At 35.2% G+C, this 20,836-nt stretch overlaps 1 non-coding gene across 1 annotated transcript; it reads left to right on the top strand.

Annotated features, from left to right (window-relative positions):
• Positions 1–20,458: 20,458 nt before the first annotated feature.
• Positions 20,459–20,565, top strand: LOC125146898 (U6 spliceosomal RNA). The gene has a single exon (XR_007144917.1). It is a non-coding gene; the product is annotated as a U6 spliceosomal RNA (small nuclear RNA).
• Positions 20,566–20,836: the final 271 nt, after the last annotated feature.

Raw genomic sequence — 20,836 nt, 5'->3', positions numbered from 1 at the left:
AATTTTTCCCACGTATAGATAAAATTTTGCTTGGTGGTGTGGCGTAGTCATTAAAGGTAGACTCATTTAAAAATGTTACCAAAACTAAAAGCATTTTTGTGTTCAGTGCATTATTGAAAGTATTAGATAAGGAAGAAAAATTAACACTTGTGTGTTTTCTTACGATTTATGATGTGTTTTTGTATGATTTTCTCATTTAAAGAAGAAGATGTGGAAAAACAGAAACAAGACGTCAGCATAATATTATAATATTCTAGACCCTGTCCTGCAATGATTAATCCAGGGATTCTTAATCTAGGTGGTACATTACAGTAACGTGAAGAGCTTAAAAAAAATATGATGGTCAGGCCACAGCACACACCAATTACATTAAATTCTCTGAGGTCAGAACTCCACCCACTGGTGATTTATTCAAGTTTTCAGGCTATTCCATTGTGTAGCCAAATTTGAGAACCAATAGTTTCCAATTGAAAAGTTTGATATAAAGGTAAAAATAATTTAATTGGAAGTTAAATGATATATTCAAACATAAAAAATAGGTTGGAGTCATTATATTACAAAGTAAAATGTATTTTTTGTTATAACTAAAGTGTAGCATATCTCACTTGCTAAAAGCCACAAGGTTCTCTTTGCAGTGCTGTTGATATCAAGAAAAGTAATGGATGAGACAGATAAAGTTCCCCAGTATAGGTAAACTACCTCAATATCTGTCTGCTTCTTTGTAAACAAAAAAAGAAACAAAATCTAAATACAAAACAGGAAATGATATAGATCATTACTGTATGTTTTCTTTCTTAAAAGGGCACCTCAAAGGCTTATAGTGCATATCACAAAGAACCAGTACTCACTCTTTCCCTCATTCTCCCCCTCATAAACAACAACAACAACAACAACAACAACAACAAAACATTGCTCAAAACTTTCCCTTTTCCCAAAGAATAGTCTCACCACCATATCCATCCATCCCCATCCAGACCTTTCTCTGAGCCATCTTGCACTCCCTATCACCTTCATGAAGTATCTGTCATCATACAGCTCCAGAAATCTAAGTTATTTTCTTGTCTTCCTGGTTTTTTATTATGCAAATTTATCCCTTTGGAATTTTGGCATATTGAATGATTAATTTAGGGAACAGCTGAGTGATTAGTTCGATGATGATGGCCAGAGAGATTGATAGAAACAAGTGAGAAGGGAAGAAGGAAGGGAGAAGGATGAAGGAACAGATGGAGGGGAAATTAAATGAAATCATAGTCTCTGCTCAAAACCAACATTCTCCCTTGAATCAGAATAAAATCCAACCTCTACATTGTGGCCCACAAAAACTTTAGGCACCAGTGTGGCTCTACCCACATCTATTCTCTTTCCACTTCGTGTTCTTACTCTCTCCTCCTTTGCCTCCTTTCTTGAACAAACCAAGCTCATTATTGCCCCCAAGGGCTTTTGTTTACTCGTTCCTCTATCTAGACCTGTGCTTTTCAACTGGGGGTATTTTTGCCACTTTGGCAATATTTGCAGATATTTTTGGCTGTCACAACAAGGGAGAATGCTATTGGCATTAGTGGGGAGAGGCCAGGATTACTGTCAAATGTCTTAAAATGCCTGGAATAGTCCCTTACAACAAGGATTTTCCATCCCCATCATCAATAGCAGTGAGGTTGAAAAATTCTAGTCTAGACAGAGATCTTTCCCCAGATCTCTTATTTCTTTCCTCTTTTCTTCAGGGCTCTCCTGAAATGTCACCTGTTTAGTGAGACATTTCCAGATTACCTTATCTAAAATAATAGCTCTCACCACTTCATCTCTACCTCCTTAAATTACTTATTTTTTTATGACACTTGTCAATTTAATTTGTTGTAATGATAAAATAGATGTATGAAGCAAAAAAAAAAAGTATGTTTACAATAAATATCCAGTAGTTGTAAGATGGATTACACTTTCCCTAATGTTAAAATGTCAGGGAAAACATAAAATACAATTTAGAATTGAGGAAATACGTCATTATCCATACTGTACTGAAAGGAAAACTGAGGCTTCAAGAGGTTAAGGAACTTGCCCAAGATCATATTGTTATTAAGTGGCAGATGTAGACCTCTTGTAGTTAGATTTGCTCTTTAAAGCCTTTTTGACAAGTCGGGTTGGGGCTGGCAATAGGATGTTAAAGAAAGTTTCAGGGGTAGGGGAAAAAAGCAGCAAAGGAAATGGAGAGAGAACATACATTCCAAATAGAAGTGTTCTTAAACAGCAAACAATTTCCTACACTCTAGGGCATTGCATTTAGCTCATCTGTAAGAGGCACAAACGACTAGTATTACTCAAGATGTAAAATAGCAAGGTCACTTGACACAAACTACACTAATGCAATCATAATACTTTAACTGTAAAATGCTCTGCTGTAAAACACAGCCAACATTCGACCATGTAGCTAAGTATCCTCCCTGGACTAATTATTTTTAAAAGTTAGACAGAAAACCGTTATAGTTTTAGGCACTCTTATCGACATAGGAGTGAATAAAGCACATTTCTGCCAACCAGGGGGTGAGGTTTAAGGAGCCTGGCATTCTTTTGCTTCCTCCCCCTCCCCGCCATCTTGATACTGTTTTGATCACACTACCAAGCAAGAGCTCAAAGCAATGTTAACATGGTGGTACTAAATGAATTACACGTACCATAATGAATGATACTGTAGATACTAAACAACATGTAAATGCCCTCTCATATCCAAAGTTGCAAAAAAAGGGACAGGGTAACCATTCTTACGCTATAGCTGAGAAGTAAAAAACTCAACTTTTGGATGTTGATATTGAGCCCTGTTAGTTATACAACTATGGGGGTACCAAACAGTATAACTGGCAGAAATTCTGGAATAAATTTCAATTTGAGGTTTAAAAGATTCCTGGATTTTTTTTCTTTTGGATATTAAGAGGTTTTAAAGGAGCAAGCCCCAGTAAGAAGAATAAACACATCAGTAGATCTTACAGCAACAGCACAGAGGGTTTTTCAGGGTGTGCTCAAATTCAGAAGATAGGAACTCTGAATTCACACTCTACCACTTGCTAATTGCAAACTAGGGCTGTTTCCTCAACTTCTGTGTTCCTCTGTTCTCTGAACAGTAAAGTGGGGATATTAGAAGCACTGGCCTCAAAGGTCATGATGAGCATTCGAAACATTTAAGGCACATTAGAACAGTGTTAGCACTCATTGAACAATGAACGGGAAGGTGTTTGCTACTAATAGCTTCAGCCCACTGCCTTATGCACACCTGAAGTGACAAAACACAGTCCAGGGACTTCGTAGCCCATGCTTGTTGATTTTCTCCTATTTTGTTGTTGTTAAAATAGTTATTTAAACTATGGCACTGGGCAGAGCATAATCCATTTAAACCAATATGTTTTGCAAATTAACCCAGTAGGGCAAATTCCTTCATTTGTCCATAATAGGACATCATTCTTGAGAGTTTGTTATACATTTAGGTTGAGAACAGGAAATCTTTCTTTACAAATAGTGGTTTTCCCCCCCATACACACTCTTCATTCTCTCCTCCCCACACACAAAAGAAAGACCTCAAAAATACACAACGGCTTTTTCTTTTCCTCTGTCAGATGTAAGTTTTGAAGACTTCACAATTTATTGGTGGTCAGGTGGGAAAACAGAGTTTTCTAAAATGCAAACGTTTCTAAAAAGACCAGTGTCTCCTCTGGCAGCACCAGCTTCAAATGATCTGCCCACTGAGAGCATCTCAGTTTGATACATTCTGTTTCATAAAAGCTGATTCAGGCTTTAGACTCCTACAGGGTCTTCATAAAGTGGATATAAAATAATAATAAAAAAATAAGGCTAAAGCTTAAAGATTTAATCTAAAGAACATTTATTTTTTATCTCTCAGCTCTCATTTTAGAAGAAACATGTTGATTTTTTTTTCCAAAATATTTTTGGTTTACTTCAGTAGATTTCCTTCTGGTAGGATCCAAAGAAGAAATGACTTGTGCTTAGTTTGGTATTTATAATTATACATATTTTTTTCAGCAAATTAAAACATTTCCAACTGAACTCCCAGACAAAGGGTCAAGGTATTTTATTTTGCTTGGACTCAAAGCCAGCAGTTACTCTCAAATGGATTCTGACTCAGGTAGCCATAACAATAGTAATGTTCTGCAACAATGAAGCTTTCTTTTTTCATAAAGAGAAAGAAGAAAGAAAGAAAGAAAGAGAAAGAAAGAAAGAAAGAAAGAAAGAAAGAAAGAAAGAAAGAAAGAGGTATTTGTTTATGTTACATATCAGTGAAACGAATTAAGTGGAAATTTTTGAAAATGGTCATCATCTGACCTAGAATGTATTATATTAAGCAGTTAACTTTTGTAAACCCTACATTTAAATGGATTGAGCACAAATCCTGGATCTTTCCTGGAAGAGGAGGCTTAAGAATCCAGTCATGCACAAGATTTACAATTACAGAAGCTTGGTATATAACATGACATGACCAAAAAAAAAAAAAAAAACAAAACTTTTATGAGGGTCCTAGGTTTGTCTTCACCATGCACAAATATGTTTCCTCTATCCCATTATAATATCAGAGTCAGAATTGTATAGTTGCAGAATAAGCTCTCTATCCACCTAATCTAAAACACAAACAAACAAACAAATACTAGTTTATTGTTTCCCTTTGTATTTACACCTAATTGGTCTTGCAGAGTCACTAGCATTGTTTTCCACTCTACACAGTTGAGGATTTTTGTGTGGTGAAATGTTTACCTTATCTTTGATAGCCTTCCCTGGTTTAGTTCTATAGATAAAACTGGACATTTTTTTTTCTGATGTTCTATGATTTCTTGTTTTCATATTTATATTGGTATACCTGAGATTTTCATGCAACAAATAGGGATTCATATTCATTATATTCCAAATATTTAGCATTTAAAGCAGTAGTACTTATTTCATTTTTTTTTAAATCCACCATTCCCTCAATTGAAACCTCTATACTCATTGTTGGCTAAATACTCAGATATTTAGTTATAATATATTTTCTCCTACAGTATGAAATGATCTTCTAGGTGCCCCTCCTGCCCCAGTACAAACTTGCCATTTTAACTATTGTAGCCTCTTCAGGCATTTAATCCCTGTGAGGATTATCTTCCCTACCTGCCACTTATGTTTCTTTCTATTTTTAATTTTATTTAAAAAAACACAATATTTCTGGATAATCTTAATTTTTAAATTAAAATGCATTATAATATCATTTTGTCATGTTACTATAAATTCCAGTCGATATTTTAGAGTATTAATTTAATATAAAGAATTTTATAATGTGCCTATTCAATATTAAATCTTTCTATCAAGAAATAAGATTTTTTTTCTGTTTATCTGTCTTCTTTCATGTCCTTAGTTGAATTTTAACATTTCTTTCATGTGAGCAATATATTTTCATATAGTTTTCTTGAAAATGTAATTACATGTGATAATTCCATGGGACTTATTTTTTTAATCTATAAAAATTTATGAGAATATCTTTTGACCTTGCAATTACACAGCTAGGAATTTACCTTGTAGAAATATTTCCCAAAGTACATGAAGTTATTTGTACAAGTATGTTGACTGAAGCATTGTTCATAATATTAAAAAATTGGAAGCAATTTAAATGCATATCAGTGAGGGGCTGTCTAAATACAATATGGTCCATAATTCCATATAATAGAATGCTTGCATCTGTAAAAAAAAAAAAAAAAAGATTAAGGTAGACTTTTATCCACTGATATGGAATGCTTTCCAAGCTATACTATTAAATAAAAATATATAAAGGGCAGACCAATGTATATAGTAGGTTGACATCTGTATAAATTTTGTGTACATTTTAAAAGGATAATTATACTACAATATCAATATCATTTTACAGAAGAACATACAAAAATATTTTAGTAGAATATTTCATAATGACGTATTTCTTAAGCATGAAACATGTTTTAGACATTGTTCTAAATGCTTTTTATAGAACTCATTCAATCTTCATCATAGTTCCTTTTTTTTCCTTTTCAAGTTTTTATTTAACTTCTAGTTAGTTAACATATATGGTAATATTTGTTTCAGGAGTAAATTTCAGTGATTGATCACTTACATACAACACCCAGTGCTCATCACAAGTGCCCTCCTTAGTACCCATCACTCATCTAGCCCATCCCCCACTCTCCCTCCCTCCATCAATCCTCAGTTTGTTCTGTAGAGTTAAGAGCCTCTTTGAGTTTCTTTCCCTCTCAATTTTTTTCCTTACCCTATGTTCATCTGTTTTGTTTCTTAAATTCCACATATGAGTGAAATCATATGGCATTTGACTTTCTCTGGTTTCACTAGTACACTCTAGCTCCATACACATTTTTGCAAATGGCAAGATTTCATGATTTTTGATGACAGAGTAATATCCCATGATGATAGATGATAGATAGATAGATAGATAGATAGATAGATACCACATCTTCTTTATCCATTCATCAGTCAATGGGCATTCGGGCTCTTTCCATAGTTTGGTTGTTGTTAATTCTGCAATAAATATCAGGGTGCACGTGCCCCTTTAATCTGTATTTTTGTATCCTTTGTGTAAATTCCTAGTAGTGCAATTGCCCTGTTGTAGGGTAATTCTATTTTTAACTTTTTGAGGAACCTCCATACCGTTCTCCAGAGTGGCTGCGCCAGTTTGCTTTCTCACCAAGAGTGTGAGAGGGTTCCCCTTTTTCCACATCCTCACCAACATCTGTTGTTTCCTCTGTTGTTAATTTTAGCCATTCTGATAGGTGCGAGGTGGTATCTCATGGTGGTTTTGGCTTGTACATTCTGATGATGAGTGAGCATACCTCATGAGCACTTCTAAATGGAAATACATGCTAAATGGAAATACATAGATTAGTTTAGAAGTGCTCATCTTTGGGAAAAAGGCCTAAGAAATGGGGTAAAGATCATTTTATTTTGCTTTTGTAACTTTTTGTTCTAATATTTACCTGTGACTGTAATACTTTTTATCTAAATTTAAGTTATCAGGTTTCAACCAAGTAATGGATGTGGATCTTTTGGTTCTGTTCTTATAATTTATAAAGTGATACAAAACCTGATGCTATATTTAAACAAAATTAGCAGTAGAAGGATAATGCAGATGCCCACATGAGGGGCAATATCTTAGAGAAAATGCATATTCCTCTGTGCATGGCGAATATTGGGAGTAAAAAGTGGTAAAGAGAGGAACACTGCACCAAAAGGTAGTTGGAAGTATAAGAGACAGTCTTTCTGAGACTGAGTATTTCCATGACCTTCTGACTTGAATATATTTAATCTGCCTTTGAAATGATGAAAGTTATTAGCAACACATGACAAAGCAGCATGATATGTAAATTATTCTAAATCAATCTACATTAGAGTATTTGACTATTGAACAAGATTACTCTTCTTACAGATGATTCATAACATTGTTACTACTTTAAATTTATTACCCCTTTCTATAGGAGAAGTGATCTAATAATATTATAGAATTATATGAGATGTGTGATAGAAATATGATGTGATGGAACAACTGGGTCTTTGCACTAAAATAAATTTTATGAGTTACATAGTATTTAATAGTTTCTGGCTGGTGTTAAATAATGCGGTAATTGGGATTTATCCAAGCAGGGATAGTATCAGTGGTGTGGATTTACTTCCAAAGAATTAGTTGCTTTCTTAGGCAAGTTATTTATGCATGATTTACCAGGTTGGGTCTCTCACATGTTCCTTCTAGAGACTGCGATGTGTATGCACCTGTGCAAGAATGTACAGCTGCATGTATAACAATGTGGTAATAAATGTAACACTATTGAAAATGAAAACTAGAATGTTATTGCAAATTGTAGGCTAAGATTGAAAAGCTTTGGAAAATAAATAGCAAGATGCCTGCAGCCCAGCTCTAAATGTAGGTAAGGTAGCAAGACTTCCTAAAAGATGGATGGGGGTGTAGCAAATGTGGAAAAGGGATGGAAGGGTGATTCCTAAAGAATCATGGGAAAGTAGGAAAATAGACAGCTCCTGTTCTACTTGACTCACTTCCTTAGTGTGCTTCCTCACAACACTACCCAGACTGAAGTCAGGGGAAGGAGAATATGAAATAGAACTAGAGTCTGACTACCTGAAAATTACAGTGTCTTAGAAATGTACATGACTGTAAATTATCAGTTATTGTAGGTAATGGGGAAGAGAAATGTGATGGTTAATTTTATGTGTCAACTTGGCTGAGCCACATGCCTCAATATGTGTCAAACATTATTCTGGGTATTTCTGTGGGAGTGTTTTTGGATGAGATTAGCATTTTGATCAGTGGACTTGGAGTAAAGCCGATGTCTTCCATGAGGTGGTGGGCCTCATCCAATTAGTTGAAGGTCAGCCTTAGAATAAAAAGACTTGACCTCCCTGAGCAAGAGTGAATTCTGCAACAGACAGCCTTTGGACTTGAACAATAATGGCTTGTCTCTGGGTCTGCAGCCTACTGGCTCACCCTACAGTTTTGGGCTTGACAGTCTCTTTCATTACCTGAGCCAATTCCTTAAAATAAACTTCTCTCTATATATTTACACATCCTATTGGTTTTCTTTCTCTGGAGAACTCTGACTAATACAGGGAACAAGAGAGCATGTTTGAAGCAGTGGTGGGAGAGAAAATAAAGCTGTCTTCTGCTTATGCCCTAAGAAATCTAGCCCATTCAATAAACTGGTTACAGACTAGACAATGTTTCCTCTTACACTGAAGACTGGAGAAAGACTCAGAGAAAGAGAAGAAAACACAGCAAATTTTTTCTCTTGCCCCTCTCTGCTGGTATAACTCACATCTCTTTCCTTTCATCCTTCTCCAATGTAATTGGTTCTATCATGTAAAAAGGTTGAAATTAGTCTCTTGCTGTTACAGAATTTGTCATATTATTACCCAGAAATTCATTTACGTCAGATAGAAGCATCTAAACTGGTATGAAATCGTTGATAGATATGTAACACCTCACAAGTAAGTGTCATTTCCCCTTTTAACTGAATCTTGCAACTAAATAGGGGATTTTTAAATGGCACAATTATGAATCCACTTTGAGTAGAGTTACAATCCACTGTGCTGCATATTCCATTACTGACTCACACTCATTTACAATGTGATACAAACTATGAAAATAAATCACCTTGGATCCCAAATACCAAGGTCTCACGCCAATATATCTTATATTTCAATGCCTTTGGTCTAATAACATGAATGCCTTAGATATGCAGATTTAGAGCAGTTTATATACATTTGATGATGGTCTAAAAATAGCTTGATTCTCTTTCTCCTCTTTTTTTTTTTTAATATCCTTGTTGCCCAAAGTGAAGCAAAGAATTATAATTGGGTATACTTTAAGAGAAGCAGATCTGGTAGTTGATTTACTCTCTTAGGCGATGGTTGTTTTTTCTACATCTTGCAGACTAATTTCTAAATCCCTTCCATGATTTGACTAGAAACTGCTTTTTTGGTCTTTTCTACTAAATATCTGTTCTTTACATGAATGCACCATAGTATAAAATGCTGTACTTATTAATATATTGGGACCTCCTTTTATCCTCAGCATGCTGGTAGCCAACATCAGCCAGACTCTTGACTGTCGAATGGAGAAACACCTTTTAGTGCAATCCCAAGGGAAGTGGGTAAAAATGGTAAAACTACCTCCAGATTTGACCTCTGTAAGTTCTCATACGATCATTCTTACAATATTATATCTTTGCTTACAAACTAATCTAGTTGCATGTAGAAAATCCAAGGACAGATCCTAAGGCTCCTGAATGGTGACATGTCGAATTAGCACATGGCACATGTGGTAAAGGCCTCTAAAGGACTGTGTGGAAGAGAAATCCCGTGGTGAGCCACCTTAGACTGTGACATGAAAAATAAATAGTTTGGTTGTTGACTACTACAACTAGCAGTCCTTACTATTAAAAATATAGATATGAAAACTTTAGCCACAGTAAACTATTTTCATACTTTGTCCATGTTCTCCCGAATCCTGACATGTCCTCTGTCCTCTAACACCCAACTCTATGTACTAATCTCTTTTGTTTATTTAAGTTCTGATTCAAATTCTCCTCTCTCTCCCATATTCATGGCAGGACTTTACAATCACCACGGAACTTATTACATGTCTTATATCCCTCTTTATGTCATAATACATTTAATTTTCTATAGCAGCCAACATATTCTTATATATCCCTTATCAATTAGTCTAATACTTGGAACACGTAGGTGTATAAAGCAAAATACTGATGCCCCACCAGGCTCATATCCATTCAGAAATCTATTAATATGTTTTGTATTCTCTAGCTGTATGCTAAATACAGCTAGAGAAGTATTTAGAGAGGAAGTATTTAGAAGGAAGTATTTAGAGAGTCCTGCAGAAACATAAACTTGTTGTTACAAGTCCTCTCATTTTTAAAATAAAACCCATTTGAACATTCCTGAGATGACTGAAATCAACATCTGAAAATGAGTAGTTGTATATCTAGCTGCAAAACATTTTTGTCTTAGTATACTTAAATCAAAATAATTAACAAGAAAGTTGAAAGTTACATTTGTTAGAAAAGAAAAAAAAATGTAAGTAACATCCATTATACAAGTAGCTGTTGTGACACACTTTGCAGGTGAATCTTCAGTGAAGAGTTAAGAATTCTTCACATTTTAGAAACCATTAACATTTTGAAGTTACAGAATCCTGAGGTCAGCAGTAAGCAGACTAAATGGTACCCATGAGGACGTCAGCATATGTCCCCAAAAGTAAATTTCTTATCCCCTTATCACAAGAAGCAGCCTATTAAGTAGTTATGGTAGTAAATTTTAAATTCCCCTGAAGAAAAGGTTGACAAAATTGAATTATGAAGAAGAGCAAAGAAGATTAAATTACCAGAAGAAGAGCAAAGTCTTGGGAGTAACTTCATAGCAACCTTCAGGCCCATGAAGTTTTATTAAGTAGAGAGTAGGAAGGACACAATAAGATAACATTGCTGAATTTGCAAATGTTTGGATTATCTACATGTAATGTCTGAAGGGTGTAAACACGGCATGGGAGGATAAAGGGAATTTGAAAAAAATTCGTATTAGGGAGCTTTCAGGCCAACATATTCCTCATTCTAGAATCAAATGGCTATCAAGTCTACCCCTCTCATGTCTAAGTTGAGCAAACTGAATCTTAGAGAGGTTAAACAGAATTGGTACATTACTTCAGATCTCAGAATTTGGAAGTATTTAGAGAGTCCTGCAGAAACATAAACTTGTTGTTACAAGTCCTCTCATTTTTAAAATAAAACCCATTTGAACATTCCTGAGATGACTGAAATCAACATCTGAAAATGAGGAATGTACGTTGGATTAATTCCGTCTTTGCTGTTTCTCCTACTTTGAGTCAGGTAAGATCAGACTGCAGCTACTTCTGCAAATTCTTTTGGTTGAGTTGTAAATGGTTTAGAAACATCAGCATACTCACTGACCAAGTTTACTGAACTATTTATATACTGAACCTATTTATATAGGTCATAGTATGGCCACTTTTGGTGTGTCTCTCCATGATTAAAGGATTCTTTTGTTCGGGATCCTAACCTGAATAAAGTCGACCCAGAGAAGGAAGGTAACTATTATATGGGAGTCTCATGTCATTGCCTTTTCTGCATATATTACATTTCATTCTATAAATATTGACTAAGCTTGCATGTAGTTAAAAGTTATAAAAAAATTGCTCTTCCCAAGGGACCCACAACTGAGTCCCTGAATCATTCATTTAGGAATGATTCATGGGGCAGTTTCTCCACGTTGGAAATTCTTGTAATGAAATATCATTACTGTCATCAGAAAAACTAAATATTATACAATGAAAATTTTGTACACATTTTCTTATATGACAGGGAGAAGAAGTAAATTTTGCTGTGGTTAATATGGCAGTACTCACACAGTATAATGATTATTTTATATTTTGCAACTCAGTACCATCTAAATAGACCAAGCCACACTAAGCTAAAAGGAGCCTTATGGAGCCATATAGCTTTTGTTGGCGAATCTAAGAGTGAATGAGCCCAATCATTACATTTATTGATTTATATGACAGGGGCGCCTGGGTGGCTTATTTGGTTGAGCATCTTACTCTTGATTTTGGCTCAGGTCATGACCTCACAGTTGGTAGGATGGAGTCCTGTGTTGTGCTGTCAGTGCGGAGCCTGCTTGAGTTCTTTCCCTCTTCTCTCTCTGCTCTTCCACTGTTCTCTCTCTCTCTCTCTCTCTCTCTCTCTCTAAACAAACAAACATTTAAAAAAAAGAACAAATTTATACAACAGAACAATGTGGGTGGTGATAATTATTGTGGAGAGTAATAAAGTAGGGAGGGGAGACAGAGAATTCTGGAGTGTAAGAGGTACAATTTTTCAAAGGACAGAATACAAGAGTGATGCTTAGAAATCGCTTCTGAGCGACGAACCAGATGAGTAGAGTAAGTGAACCATGTAGGAAATCTGGGCAAGAGTTCTAGGAAAGGGAATATGTTCTGGGAATGTTCTGAACTGAGGAGCTGCAAGAAGACCAGGGGTGAATTAGTTGAAAATAAAGTCAGAGACATATTGTAGAACTGGATTATATAGGGTTTGTGCACGATTATGAAGATATCAGTTTTCCTGAAAGTGAGTTCAGAAGATACCTGTTTTAAATAAAATAATTCAATGAAATGTCTTCTATCTTACCAGGATAGCTCTGGCTGTTTTCCTAAAACTATGGGAGAATAGACATAGTAAGGTGAATGTAGGGGCAGAAAAACCAGTGGAAAGATTATTAAATAACATAAGAGAGAATGGTGTGTTGGAACAGAGTATTTAGCGTGGGAAGTCTGAAAAGGCATACATTTTGAAGGTAAAAAACAATAAGACTTACTAAGGATTAAATGTCAGTTGTGAAAAAGATAGGAATCAAGAATGACTCCAATACTTTTGTTCTGAAACCTAGAAAGTTGAATTGTCATTTAAAGAGATGAGAATACTGTGGGAAGAATAGGTCTAGGGGGAAAGACCAGAAGGTAAATTTCAGATATGCTACATTTGAAATGCCAACTAAATTCATGGGAGATACGTCAGGTGGACAGTTAGGTGTGTGATTCTGAAGTTCAGGGGACAGGTTCCAGTTAGAATTATAGATGTAGAAGATATTATTGTGCAGAATACTTAAATTCATGACACTGAATAAGTATGCTAAGGGAGTAAATGCGTAGATCAAAAAGAGATGAGGTTCAAGGTCTGAACAAGGATCATGGAATTTGGGGGCTGAGGAGTGGGAAAGAATGGTAAAGTGGATCAAAGAGAAGCCAATTATGGAATAAATTCAGAAACAGGTAGTATCCTGGAAGGTAGTGTCATTGTTGGAATTTCTAATGCTTTTTTTTTTTTTTTACGTTACATTATCTTAAAACTTTAAACCCTTACTCCCAAGTCATTCTCCTCATGGTTTTATGAAGAATTCCTATCATATTAGGGCTTGCAAAAGTAGGAAGTCAAATATCCTGTCAAGTATTTGGTAACCTTTACCTCAAATTTAGATTTTAGTAGTAATTTCATGAATTAAATCAATGAACTTCCTAAGTACCTAGCAGAGTTATCATTGACTTCTTAAACTTAATTGGAAAGTTATTCCAGACACAGAAATTCAAGCACAATCTAAATCACACATGGAGAAGAAAAATACAACTTTAAAAGTTTTAATAAGGCCAAGTCTCATCAGTTCTCCTATTTTAATGCCTAATGAATTAGGGTAATTGAAATATTCATGTTAATAGCGGGTGTTGAGCAAATTAAAAAAAAAAAAAAGATGAAAATAAATTACCAGCCCTTACCTTCACCCCTCTCACACAATTAATACAAGGGTGAGAAGTAAAGAGATGAATCTCTCTTTAACTTCTTACCCAACCAATCACCCACTTCTACTTAGTTTTTCTAGCTCACCCGTAAACTCATCCTTAGAGATACTGCTCATGTATAGGTGTCAAAAATCACTTCTCTCAGAGTTTGAAATAGCTTCCTACTTGCTTGCTCTGCCTTTGCTTTCTGTCTATTTTTGCCTATCAAAAATGTAGCTATTGAAATTGTCACATTGAAATACACTGGATTCCTATTTATAGTTATTTCATATCTCTCGTTTTATTTATTCTTTCTAGTTTTCTCTCTTTCCTGCTCAGACATCATTATAATGTGGTTAGTCTTTTAGGAGAATTTTGGCTTTGTGGATCAACTCTGTTTCCTTGAATTTATATTTCAATAAATTGTGCTTTCATCTTTATTGACTCATTCCCCTCCTTCTCTTTTGTTTTCTTTTTTTTTTCTTTTCAGCCTCTTGAGTTATGAGCATTAATTTTTAAATTTCAAGGTTTTGTCCAATGTATACATGTTGAGCCCCACGTTTATTTCCGAATGCTGCTCTGGTGGCATCTCATAGTGTACTTTTATTTGTAACTCTTCTAAACTTTAGTGATTTTTTTTTCCTATTGTAATCAAGAGTTATTTAAATGAATGTTTCCAAGCAAAAACATTTATTTTCCACTGTTATGTTCAAGGTCTTGTATTGTTCCTTTCTATTATTATTGCCTTGTCTTCTATAGCCTTTATGATCTCTCCTTTTTGAGATTTCTTGAAATTTTCCTCAGTGGTTTATATAATAGTCCATTTGTGTGAAAGTTCCATACGTACTTAAAACGAATCACTTTGACAATTTTAAACAGAGACCCACTTTAGACAAATCTGGTTAATAACAGTAAGCCAATAATCTATTAAAGACTGAATAAATATTTATATTTGTAATGTGCCAAACGCTGTACAAGGCAGTAAAGATATTGCAATGAAAATAAAATTTCTGTTCTCATTGGGTCTAATCAGAAAACAGAAAGTAAACAAGCAAGTAAACCTATTATGTATCAATACCTGATAAACTGAGTAGAGATACAAAAGTAGTGCTCAGTGGATGGAGAGTACCAGGAAGGGAAACCAGAAGGCTGTTATTTTATAAAGGTCAGACAGGTCATCAAATGAGATGACATTTGAGGCAGGACCTCAAAGAAGTAAGGAACAACCTTGTGAATATCTGGGAAGCCATTGTTCTACATAAGGGAGTGTTAATAGAAACAGCCCAAGGCAACAACATTCCTGGTGTATTCCAGTAATAGCAAGGAGGTCAAAGTGGCTGGAGAACTTTAAGTAAGGGAAAAGTATTCGTCGGATGGGGGTGGTGGGCAGATCACACAGTGGCTTGGGAGCCATGCAAGCAACATCAGCTTTTATTCTGAATGAAATGGGAAACCTTTGGTGGGCTTTGAACATAGAAACACTGTGATCTGACAGGAAATTTTGTTAAAAGAATCCCTCTGTGTTGCTGGGTTGAGAATAAGCTTGGATGTGGGGAAGAACTGAGCAAGGACAACTGGAGGCCAATTAGGATTTAGGGGAGATTTAAAGGTGGCATCGAGCAGGGTGTAGCACTTAACATAGTGAAAAGTGGTTGGATTCATGGTGTGTTTTGAAGGTAGAGTCAGGATTTAAAAACAGACTGGCAAAGTAGTATGAAAGAAAGAGAGGGCCCAAGGATGATGTTAAAGTTTTTGGAGTGAGCAGTGGGAGGATGGAATTTACCACTTAGAGACAGGAAAATCTGTGGATGGAGTGGGTTTGTATGTTTATTTTTAGACATATTACATTTGAGTTGCTAATGATACAGATAAAAAAAAAAGTCTTTAGATCAGGGGAATTATTTGGACTCTGTGTAGACATTTCAGATTTTTTGGAGAGATTAAAAAAAGCCATGGGCCTACATGAGATATCCTAAAGACTGGATATTAAAAAGATTAGAGATAAGACTGAGAAGTGAAACCATTTGGGCACTTCTGTGTTTAATTGTAGAGGAAATGAAAATAAACCATTCAAAGAGCCTGAGAAGGAGTGTTTGGTAAGGAAATAGAAGGATCAAGATACTGTGATTTCACAGGAGCCAAAAATGTCGATAGGCAGGGAGCAATCAGTTCTGTCAGATATACTAGGTCAAGAAGGATGAAGACTGGAAAGTTTACATTGAATTTAGCAATGTTGATGTCATTAGTGACACAGACAAGGACTGATGATGTCCCTTGGTAGGGATGAACGCCTGATGGAGTCAGTTCAAGAGAGACCAATGTGTACATACCATTGTTTTCAAGGAATTCCTATAAACTTGACATGAGACAATGTCCAGAATGGAAAAATTGAAAGATAAAATTCTCGAATTTTTGTCTTTGAGTAAACCAAAGGGGTTTAGATCCAGTCCAAAAATGGAGAAAGGTACTAAAAGAGAAGACTTTTACTTGATTTATGTCTCTGTGTATTTCACAAGGGGCAATGTACACGTCTTATTATGGTTGGAGAAGCATTGCCTGTTTTCTGCCAAAAGTCCTTGCAATCAGGGTGCGAGGGTGGCTCAGTCAGTTAACCATCTGACTTCAGCCCAGGTCATGATCTCACAGTTTGTGAGTCCGAGTCCCACATTGAGCTCTGTGCTGAGAGCTCAGAGCCTGGATCCTGCTTCAGATTCTATGTCTCCCTCTCTCTTCCCCTCTCTCTCTCTCTCTCTCAAAAATAAACAAACATTAAAAAAAAAAGTTGTTTAAAAAAAAAAAAAGAAGTCCTTGCAATCATGTGTCTTCTTTGCACTCCTATCTCTCACATACAGGATAGGAAAGGTCAAAGAACTTAAAATTTTGCCTCTCTCTTACCCGTTTGATAAGCCCACCTTGAAGATATATGTCTACTAATGAGGTAGTATTTTTCTCTTTTTAAAAATTTAAACCTCTTAATTCCCTCTGATTATATCAATTATACTCATTACAATTAACATAATTTTGGGTAGTGATCTTTCCATATGTATTTTACCATAGCTCTATTTCATGGTGTTTATTTTCCTTAAATATTTGGGGATCATTGGTTTCCCATTCATGTCTGTGTTTGAGAACTCCTGCTTTTATCAGAGCCATGCTCGAATGAGAGCTGCTAGAGGAGATCTGGTAGTGTTTGCAGGGTGATGTGGGATCCCTTCCCCTCCTGGGTCTGTTATTATTCAGAACACTGATTGGCTTCTCCTACCGCAGGGCTGATTCTCATTATTACTCTCTTGGTACACACTTCCTACACTTTTGCTTGGGAGATAGGGGCTACATTCCAAAAGCTCTGATGGTAGCTGTCTGATTGGTCACCCTGATATTTGCTTAATGTTCGCCTTTGCCTGGGTATTTACTCCTGGAGCCTGGCTGGTTCTCCTCTACATTCACTCTGGCTCTAAAAAAGATTTTTTTTTTTTGGTGTATTTTTGATAATGGTTGTCTCTGGTCACTTTCCTGTACATATGACCAATTCTGCCCTCTTTCAGAAGATCCCCCAAATTTCTCACTTATTAATTCTATAACTTATTTTACAATTCTGGTATTTTTCACTGATAAATTCTTCTCTGAATTTATGTGAGATTTGGTACAGGGGTAATTTAGAAGAGTATTGATAAATGTCAATATTCATTCAGTCACCATTTTAACTAATTTTTAGGTTTCTAACTTACTCGAAAACCTGTCATAGGTCTCCATTTTTTTTGAATTTTTTTTAATAACAAGAAAAACATGCTTATGTTAGAAAATATTTTAAAAAGTGTTTATCATAAAAAAGAATTTCTCTTTTAATTTCACTCTAATACTACTCACTTCTTATCTTCTGAGGGGTAATTTCCTTTGGTAGTTTTTCATATAGATATATATGCAGGTATATAAATAAATATTTTCTATTTTATTTTCACATAAATAAAAATTATATTGCACATATTACTATTTCAAAAGTATTATATTGGAAACTTTTCATGTCTATACATATAAACCTTTGTGTGTTTTATTATCTCCATTTTATATAGAGATAATGAAGTAGAAAATTATTAGCTAAAGTCAATAACATAACATAAAGTAACATAAAGGTGACTGAATTGCAAAGAATATAATAGCCATAGTTAAAGGTTGGGATTTTGAGGGCTCACCTGTGAACTTGGAAATTTTCCCTCAGCTGTAAAATGGTGAGGATAATAATGATAATAAATCTTATAAAATTATTGTAATATATGAAAAAAATGCACAGAAAATGCTGTGATGTCTGGGATATAGTAAGTGCTCTATAATGTCAATTGTATTATTAAAAGAAATAAAATAAACTACCAGGTTATACCAGACAACAAATAAACCATAAATATTCCCAGATATCTTGGTATCTGAAGAATAGTATCCCAAAACAGTTCTTTAAATTCAGAGAACATAGGACATCAGTATGAGGGTAGAATAAAGTACTCCTCAAAGATATTCTCACCTCTGGATACTTTTTCTTTTACCTTCCATTTTAGTTTTCCCTATAATGATTGTACTTCAGAGATTGAGGGGAGGGGAGTTATTACTGATTTTTTGTTTTTTGTCTTTATGAGCTCACTGGCCAAAGTATTTACTCAACTAGGTAAACACTATAAAAATGGAAACCAAAATGCTACCTCTAACAGAACTGTTGTTCCAAGATTGGAAAGACTCCCCCACACATATTTACTTACATCAGGCATGTTCATATATGAGGGATGCTCTTTTTGTCTTTCTGCAAGGCAAGGCTTAGGTAAAGGATGCAAAAGAATTGTTCCTAAGAGTGCTGATGTTAGAAGTTTATCAACATCTTCACTAAGAGTATGCCCTGGAAAGTTCACCACTCAGAAAACTGGACTGCCTTAGAGCTCAAAAGAAGGTTGAAACCACCTACTTACAACTCATTAATTTTAGAGGTTTTTTTTTTTTTAAGTTTATTCATCTATTTTGAGAGAAACAGAGACAGCATGAGTTGAGGAGGATCAGAGAGAGAGGAGACAGAGAATCCAAGACAGGATCTGTGCTGCCAGCACAGAGCTTGACACGGGGCTTGAACTTATGAAACCATGAGATCATGACCTGAGCTGAACCCAGGAGTCAGCTGCTTAATCAACTGAACCACCCAGGTGCCCTTAATTTTAGAGTTTCCTAAAAAGGACCAAAGCTTTTAAAGATGTGCTACACTATTTTTGTTATTTCCTTGGCTCAATATAAGTGGTTGACTGAATTCATGAATCAATTCATGAATTAAAAGTATAAACATAGTACAGTAAACCCTTGGTTTGCAAGCATAATTTGTTCTGGAAATATGCTTGTAAGATAAAGCACTTGTATATCAAAGCAAATTTCCCCATAAGAAATAATGGAAACTCAGATGATTTGTTCCACAACCCAAAAATATTCATATACAAAATCACAATACTGTAATGTAATACAAAATAATAAAGGAGATACAAAATATAAAAAAAAATAAACAACCCACACTTAGCTTTGAAAACCTTAGCGGCTGTTGTGAGGGAGACAAGAGAGAGGAGCATTATTGTATGGGATGCCTTTCACTATCACTAACAGAATCACTGTGATCTATTGGCTTAATGGAATCTTTTTCTGCATGGGGCCATTGTATATGCTCTCATGGATGTTGACTACAGTACAGTATTAATGAACTCTTGTCATATACTGTATTTAATGTAACTGGCAATAAGGCAGTAGAGGAAAGGGTCTGTATCTACAGGCAGCCTGACCTAGAATGAAGCAAAGCATTCCTAAGCTTACTCTTGTATGGAAGAGCAAAGGACTGTCCATAGGTGCTTTTAAGTGGCAAAAAATACACTAGTGCCAGTTGAGGGCACCTTCCAACATTCCGAGAAATCCCTGATTTCTACCAAACAGCATGGCCTGAGACGGAGCATTCAAGTATGGGAGATGACCACCCACAATCCCGCAGTGAGATATATATATATATATATATATATATATATATAGAGAGAGAGAGAGAGAGAGAGAGAGAGAAGAACCTTGACTCAGTTGTGAGATGTGATATTCTGTGTTTCGTACTACTTACATTGTAAGACATCGCTCATTTATCAAGTTAAAATTTGTTAGAAATGTTTGCTTGTCTTGCAGAACACTTGCAGAGCAAGTTACTACAAATGCAAGGTTTTACTGTACATACCACAATAGAATACTATATATCAATAAAAATAAACTACCGTTACTTTCAGTAAATTATATAAATCTTAGCATTATCATACTGTTTTATAACAGTAACTTTAAAATGATTATATAGAGTGTGTGCCTTTTTATAAAGTTAAAAACATCTAAAATGATGTGTGTTTTTAGGGCATACACTGTATTAAGAAACTCTGCACACATATACCCCCAAGAGTGTGATCATTCAGGATGATTGTTACTTTGGGTTGGGGAAGGAAGAGAAAAGAATAGAAGACCACGTGAGCTCATTTAAGTTACCATCAGGGCTCTACTTTTCATAATTGATGCAGGTTCACTATGTTATTTAAAATAAGCAAACAAGTGCTCGCTTCGGCAGCACATATACTAAAATTGGAACGATACAGAGAAGATTAGCATGGCCCCTGCGCAAGGATGACACGCAAATTCATGAAGCGTTCCATATTTTTAATAAATTTCATATATTGAAAAAAATAAAATAAAATAAGCAAACAACTAAATATAATGAACCATTTGTGTCTTGAAACAAGAATTGTAATTAATCTAGGTCCTAGAAAAATAAATAGTTTAAAAAAAACATAAAACTTTGCAAAGAGAACTTATAATTTTTCCTCTCTCTCCCTCTCCATCAGGAGTCAATTGAAATACTAAACATATTTCTGCTTCTTCCGATTCTAAGATTCTCTGGCTTTTTTTCAAATGTCAGCAGTCACACAACTC

Source organism: Prionailurus viverrinus, chromosome A1 (genome assembly GCF_022837055.1).
Source record: "Prionailurus viverrinus isolate Anna chromosome A1, UM_Priviv_1.0, whole genome shotgun sequence".
NCBI lineage: Eukaryota > Metazoa > Chordata > Mammalia > Carnivora > Felidae > Prionailurus > Prionailurus viverrinus.
This window is presented reverse-complemented; position numbering and strand designations above follow the sequence as displayed.